Below are 7985 nucleotides of genomic sequence, written 5' to 3' on the forward strand. Positions count from 1 at the left end.
ATTTTATAAACAACACCTTGCAGTCTATATAGTGAATTGTATACTTGTAGCAGCTCCAGTTTTGTTTCGAAGTGACGTACACGCACGTGTTTACACGCGTTGCTATATCGTTTCTGAGTTCGTCTTAAAAGAGGATTGGTGGCTTGTGTTGCGCTGTACCTGGCGCTTAAAACAACGAAATATTTGTTTTTGTCTAGGCATATATATTTGACAGTTTTCACTGCGCAAGCATCATAGGTTTCTGGAGACGCTTAGATCTTGAACCTGAGACGGGCCCATTATTTGAGGGGCTCGCGGAGGCCCTTTATAATTCACTTATTTACTGTTGCGTACGTGTTTATTTCATTCAATATATATTGCGCCGTAAGCGGTTTTGTAAACCCGCGGCAGTGGGCCAAGCTGGCGGCTGCCCAGCGCAACCTCCCAGACGGCCATAGACGTCCGACGGTCGACCGACGGACGTCCGTTTTCGGACCTTCGGACATCCGACGGAAGTCCGGTTATGTTCGATATACGTACAGCGGACGTCCGTCGGACTATCGTTCGTGGATCCGGATCGCGTCCCACGGACGTCCGACGGGCAGCCGGAGGCGGACATTCGGACGTTTCCCGGAACATGCTTGCAGGGCCCGCTATTGGTGTAAAAACTTGCCAATAACATTCGTGTAAAGCTCAGCAAGCATGTGCCATGGAAATTTCAGTCACATACTAGTGCTCAATGCCTTTGTCGTGAGAGTAAAGCAGACAATAGAATATGCAACAGGTTCAAGTTTCCTGTTGTCTGCTTTACTTTCACACACAAAGCACTGAACAGTAGTGTGCAATTAAAACTTCCATCAGAGGCACATATGCTAGCTGAGCTTTACACAAATGCACCATTCCTGAAAACATGCTAAGTGCATAGGCATACCAGCATGCGAGGTTGTAAAAAAAGCATTTTTTTGGCTTTATTGCAAAAACTGCATGCATAAATAGTCTACACTAAAAAAATATCGATGTTAAGGAATGGCATGGTAAAATGCAGGCCAACTGGAGTATTAAGAATCTACTTGAATAATTTTAATTATCCTTGGCCGTGACAGCTCTTCCCTTGGGGAGGTGGTGGAGGAGAAGGTATTTATTGAAACCTAACATTTCGGAATTAGCGAGGAGATGAGCGAGTTCTCTGTGGGTGGCCTCTGCAGGCCGGGATTCCAGGAGCAGTTACTATCCTGTGCATTTTCTCGATCAGCTGTTGCTGGTCTTTCAGGCCTAAGATGGAAAGAGCAGGCTGGGCTCCTCCTGCAATAGAAGGGAAAATGAAATTCAAGTTATCTGTGCTGAACTTTGATTACACATCTCCAAGGGCAACTGCCAGTTTCTCTCAATTGCTTTTTCCAGATGGCACTGTACGCATGCATCTCCATTCAGAACTGTCACATACTATATAGAAAGGTCATATAACTGCAGCAAAACCCATGCAGAACAACAAAAGATACAAATGTAGTTTGACCAGAACCTGGCGTTCAGTATTTTAATGTTTTTATGTCGTCTTTTTGAACATGCCACTCTGACCAAACATGGCATGTTATGCTTGCTGCTATGCGCCCTCAGCAATGCCCAAGACATGGAGTGCACATGCAGAGAAACTAAGCATAAAGGATGCTGTATATGAACATAAAGCACAGCCAGAGCATTGCAGTATTACACAGGTACGCATTGGCGGCAGAAACCTGCATTTTGAGCGGTTTAACAGGCAGATTTCTAAAGTCATTGTTCCTGCTCTGAAAAGAAGTGATCAATAATAACATCATTTAAAATTGTTACCTTTTTATTCCGTAAACTGCACATTTCGCTGGTTTCCATGTACCCTCTACCGAAGACATTCATTGGGCGTGTTGGGGGTATATCGACATCAACATCTAGGCTACAAGCGTCTAGAAAGCGTCTCCTTAGAGCAACTGCGACGAAGTAATTTATCTGATAACATGCAAGCTGCTGCAGCAGAATAAAGATAGACATTTGACATGTGGCTAAAGCCCAATGTGGAAGCATAGCCCGCCGCAGTGATTGCGCAGTATTCATGCTTCTACAAGAGTTAAAAGTAAAGTTGTTTACCCACAGCGCTATATGTGACATTACAATAGCAAGGCTTATAGTTACACAAAACACAAAAAGCTGACAACCACAAGCTCTTGATGTATTACCGGCAGCATGCAGCATGGATGTTAGTTACTGAAATATGGTTGCATAATTCTGGCAACCAGCTGTGCATGTATGTCATGGATTTCTCAACTACGCACAACAAATTACAAAAAGAATAATGGTATTTATAAATGCAGCCAGCTGTTCACAAGAAACATTGTAGCTTTTTTATGGGGAAGGTAGTGGGCGCCAAAGAAACTGCCCCTGTAAAGGCGCCTAATTTGCCCCTATGTAATATCGGGGACAAGTGTGTGGACTACACAAACTGCAATCAAAGCACATAACTTTCACATCGACCAGGAAACTCTGACCATACTTGTCGATGTGAAAGTTGAACGTTAGTTCTTTCATGTGTGCAAAAGAAATAAGGTCACAATTCGTTTACATCGCGATTCTAGTCCAAAATCTAGACATACTGTCCAGAGACTTTCGCCCCCACAGTATAGCCACCACTTGGGTAAGAGATTAGTAAAAGAAGTGTATAAAAGACATTAGTGCTGTTGGACAGCCATAGCCATAAAAATGGTATTGACATTGGAGTACTGCCTTGAGGCGGGGCCTAGGGCATTACAAAAGCAAGAGTTAGTGTCCGCTGGTCCTCATTCGAAAGAACAAAAAGAGGGGGGGGGGGGGGAAGAAATCTACCTCAACTACATGTTTTGAGTGACACCAAGCCGCAGTTAGTATTAAAGATATCACACACTTTTGTGGAAGATTTGGGAGCGCTTTGCTGCTTTTTTACAGGATTGGACAAAAGAGCTCACCATCTTCAGAAAGGCACGTTATATAGAAATGAAAATAGTGAATTTACTGCATCTGGCCACAACAACTTGCACACGGAGAGGAAGATGAACTGAAAATTTTATACATGAATGTACGTATTTACAACAGGTGAAACAATGACCATGATCTATGCGGAAGAGGAAAGAGATCAAAATCTAGCTAGAACGAGTTCTCCAGGCCGCGGGGCCGTTTCATTAACTTCGGGACTCCGCCCACATTTCTCATCCCCAATGACAACGAACTCACACATGACTGGCTAACAAACATTTTGGCATGTCTTTCCACTTTCATAAGGTTCTTCACCCTCTCCCTAATACAAACAATGCAAAAGGGACAACAAATTCGTTTCACAACAAACAGAATTTAGAGAATGGACCTCGAAATGATTGGCTCACTAGGTCACATGCCAAACTCTCTCCCATAGGAAAAAAAAAAAAGAAAGAAAAAATTAAAACCCATCAAAACAGAGTCCCACGTGCGCAACCATTGTTGCCCAGAGCTTGCATCCTTGGCGGCTCCTTTTACAGGGCAATTATTGCAATTATTGGCGTCCGAGTCAGCACCATTGCGGACCACATCAGAAGAGCCAACCCACATCCTCCCGCTCCGCATCATACCGTCACTGTTACACACTTGCCCTTTTTCAACGCCGCCATCTCCCACCATTGTTGACATCCAGGGTTGGAATCCTCAACGAGACCCCACTCAGCGTGCCTGCACTGAATAATTGTCACTTTTATGGGCTCCCCAACAAGGAAGAGGGCCTTACACACTTCAAGCTGACAGTGTTTTTTCTTTGAACGATAAGCAGTTCTTCCAAAAGAGGTGCTCGTTTCAAAGCTGTGCTGCCTCCGGGTGATGGGTCCAGTCAGCGTACTAAGGACCCCTTAGTTGTATACTGTTCGTAAAGCTCCTTAAATAAAAATGAGCCCCCTACATGACACAGCAACGAGAACAAACTGCCTGTCCCCGCGTCTTCGAGTGCGACAGCAAAGTCCTCGGAAGAGGGGACTTCTTTCCCTCTCTGCCTACGTTTCCGTTAAGCACTGTAGTTGCTGTAGCTGCCTCTCTGTGCGAGTCTCTCCGCCTCCTGTCCGAGGGCAAGTGGGAGACGGCCGCAGCTGGGCATTGAACAGGTGACCCAAAAAGAGCAGACTAATAATGGTGCCTAGCATACCCACCGATCCCTTACAGAAATCATTAAAGAAATGAAAGCAACACATCAGATAACGCTACAATGTTTCTAAGTGCAAAGTCGACAACTCCAAGTCATATAAATATATGTACATCTCCGCACATTAACTAGACAGAAACAGTGCAGAGTAAACTAATAATTCAGTGTCTAGCAACACTATTAAAAGGGGATAAAGGCCACGGGGGGCTGCGATTATTAGTACCATTTTGCCTTTAAACTACAATAACATACTTGTTGCAAGCTTAAAATCAAAGATTCACACCTGTCCCACCCACAACAATGGAACACACATCTGACTCAAGTCTGCAGAGAAAGAGCAAGCTAGACTATTGCAGATGCACCCTTGGTTATTTTTCTGGCATTTCTGAGGGTGAAGAATCTGACTTGTCAGTAGCATGCATATGAATAAGAATCCTATGACAGTAAATACATCAGATTTTCTGGAGTGGCTTTTCTTTGCTGACCACATATGAGGTGAGCTATAATTTATCCAACTTGGCCTAGGTTTATTTTATGAATAACAAAGCTATAGCAGGTACACAGTCGTCCACTCAGGCTGAACATGCGAGTGCGTGGCATGCACTTTTTGAGATGCCACTGCATCCATCACAGCTGCACACCGTAGCGAAGAGGCAGACAGCGTGAAGTACCAGCCTCTAGTCCCTCTACCACCACTGGGGTACCAAACTAGGGACCCCTTGTTTTTGTCAGGACAGGCCCCCTCAGGGTCAGCTAGTGAGTAACCTCCTGTATTTGTATCTGATGGCAATGTTTTCCACCACCACCCACAATACGCAGCTGCGCATCATAGCAGATGTGCAGCAACAGCTCCTGGTCCTTCTATGCATAAGCCACTTTGCCTTGATGCATGCCTGCGCACCATAGTAAAGAGGCAGACGACATGACGCAGCAGCTCATGGTACCTTTACACATGAGCCCCCCCATTGTACTTCGATATACACCATAGCAAATATACAGACTACGCCACACAGCAGCTCCTGGTCCCTCTATGCGTAAGCCATTTTGCCTCAATACGCACCTGCGTACCTGAGCGAAGAGGCAGACGTGAAGCTGCAGCTCCTAGGCCCTCCATGCACAAGCCATTTAGCATCAATGCACAGCTGTGCACTGTAGTAAAGAGTAGAAGGACGTTAAGCAGCAGCTCCTGGTCCCTCTACACATCAGCCATTTTGCCTCGATGCGCATCTGCACACCGTAACAAACAGCCAGATGTGACAAAGAAGCTCCTGGTTTCTCTACACATAAACCGCTTTGCCTCAATGCACGTCTGCACACCGGAGCAAAGAGGCAGATGACGTGAAGCTGGAGCGGCTGGTCCCTCTACGCGCAAGCCACTTAGCCTTGATGCATGGCTGTGACGGATGCATTGCTATTTTGCAAACTGCATGCCACACATTCCCATTCAAGCTAAGAGTGAACTACTGTGTAAACGTAAAATACCGGTTATTTACTTCAATGGACAATGACAAAAAGTAACATGGTGGACAATGTAAAAAGAATTTGATGCATAAAGTTTGTTGAAACCAGCTCTACATCCTACATGTAACCAAGCTAAAACCTTAATGTCAAAGGGATGTCCTGTGTGTTTAAAATCATCACGCTCAAACAACTTCAACACTGACAATCATGATTCAATATTAATAATATAGATAATGATACAATACTCACTTTTAGCCATACCAAAGAAATGAGAATGCAAAGGGATGTTGCTGTTTTTCCCCCGTGGATGACAGTTTTCCATGTTCAAAGTGCTGCTTCCTGTTGGCCTACGAAATCGGCTACAGCAAATGGCATCTGAAAAATTTTTGGAAGCCTCATGCTAGTCTTCAACGAGAAAAGCATTGCCATACAGAATCGGAACACAAATACTTTTACAACACACTAAAAGCACTAACTGCGGTGCTGTTTTTAGGATGACTAGGTAGAGGTTTTGCTGTAGCAAGCCAAATGTTAGCCTTCAATAAGGAAAGCATTCCCATACAGAAACAGAACACAAAAACTTTTACAACACATTAAAAGCATCAATTGCACAAATGCTTGTAAGATGACCAGGTACAGGTTTCTGCTATAGCCCACATCATGTGACCAGCGGTTATCAGAAGCCTTGTATGTGAGCATGATGCCCTAGATTCAATTTATGGCTATCACTGTATTAACAAGCATGGGTTTAAAGCTACTTTAACATGATAATCTAAGAACATGGTAAGAGCTTTCAGTGCGAGACATAAGCTCAGTATCATGCACTATAAGGTGCTGCATGGCTCTAGTGTAGCTTTGGCATTATCTCGCTGTCAATAATGCAGTGAAGTTCTGAGGAGCCTTTGAATATCTGTAAGGACAAAGCAACAACAATTTTGTTTTCATCTCACTTTTGCCCAACTCGTGCTCTCTTTTTTTTTTTTTTTTTTTTTTTTTGAGCCCGCGGCTTGCATGGCCTCCCAGTATGCCTGTTTTGCATAAAAGAAGGCGTTGCAGGCACTAGTGCTCACAGCCCAACTGTATCGCGGCGGCGGTATGTCAAATTCGTGCCAGAACAGCGCAGAACAACGGGTCAAGAAAAAGACAAGTGCTGACTTTTTTTTTCTCTTATCTCCTTGTCCGGTTGTTCTGCGCGGTTCGGTCCCACATGCATAACCAACATGCGCAAGGTGCTGTCCTGGTTTGTCAAAGCTGAAGGAGAGTACTAATCCTTTAGTTATTTAGTAGCTACAGCCGTTCCTTCTAGAAACTGTAGTTGCCGTAAAGCTCGAGAGAGAAAGATCAGCGGCTGTCCATTAAAAAAAAAAAAAGTCGCGACGTTTTCACAGGTGTAGGCATGTCGCACGATAGGCTCGAGGAGTGCAAATTTTTTCTCGTATAGTTTTTACAACTCAGTACGTTGCGCATGGTTAACAAATTAACTCCTTTAAAGCTCGGGCAGGCACTCCTTTATCAGAGACAGAGAAGTTGCGCGGCTTACTGGCGCAGCGTCCAGTAATGCCGAGAAAGATGGCCCTCAGACTTGAGGCTGCACTTTAGTTAGTCGGCGCGGAGCCATCCTGTCAGTCTCGCCTAAAACACTCGACCGTTCGGCTGCTGTACAGAGCTGTTTCCTTACCCAAAAGCTCACCACTATCGGTGCATCGAAAAGTTCCACTAAAGAAACAAAAGTTCGGTGAAATACTTACTTTGGAATCGGCGGGTGAACAAAGTATGCCAGCCGCACCAAGCCACAGCAAAAACAATGCTAGCAGTGCATTACAGCCGTAGGTATTTGTAACTGCGCAGAAAATGCAGAACACGGAAACGTGAAGCTAGAGTCCCTAGAAGTATTTGCTAGTCTGCCGTCCGAGCATAGAGAAAGAGATTGGTAAAGAGCGGACACTCCCATAGGGCCCAGCGGCCCATTTGACTGTAGTGCACCAAGCGGCCGGCGGCAACTACATCCGGTCTTGCTGAAGGGCGCGCGATTTGAATGCTAGCCATGCGCTGCGCCCTTCCCGGCCCTTTTGGAACATTATTTTGGTTTTAAATGGTCTGCTAGTGTTTATTTATTTTCAGCATGCATAACAACAGGAAAAATAGATTCCCAGTTCTCTAAACTGCCCATCAACGCAGCTGCGCCACAGCCTTTGCAATACAATATTGCAGAAAAGACGCCAAGTGCTTCGTGAAATGAATTTATTTTGCTGCATATAAAACACGAGATGCAACAGATGTAGACGGATGCATTGACAATACTTGACACACATTAGGCGATGTGCACAATACAGAAAAATAAAAATACACAAGGTGAGAAACAGCACTTAGGTAGAGACAAAAA

General features: G+C 44.7%; 1 long non-coding RNA gene across 1 annotated transcript; it reads right to left on the reverse strand.

The window, feature by feature from the left end:
• Nucleotides 1–424: 424 nt before the first annotated feature.
• Nucleotides 425–7476, reverse strand: LOC146191270 (uncharacterized). The gene is made up of 3 exons (XR_014706628.1): nucleotides 7351–7476; nucleotides 5852–5977; nucleotides 425–1281 (listed from the first exon to the last, which is right to left on the reverse strand). It is a non-coding gene; the product is annotated as an uncharacterized LOC146191270 (long non-coding RNA).
• Between the last annotated feature and the right edge of the window lie 509 nt (nucleotides 7477–7985).

This window comes from Amblyomma maculatum, chromosome 4, assembly GCF_055883805.1.
Source record: "Amblyomma maculatum isolate TAMU_Amacu chromosome 4, ASM5588380v1, whole genome shotgun sequence".
Taxonomy (NCBI): Eukaryota; Metazoa; Arthropoda; class Arachnida; order Ixodida; family Ixodidae; genus Amblyomma; species Amblyomma maculatum.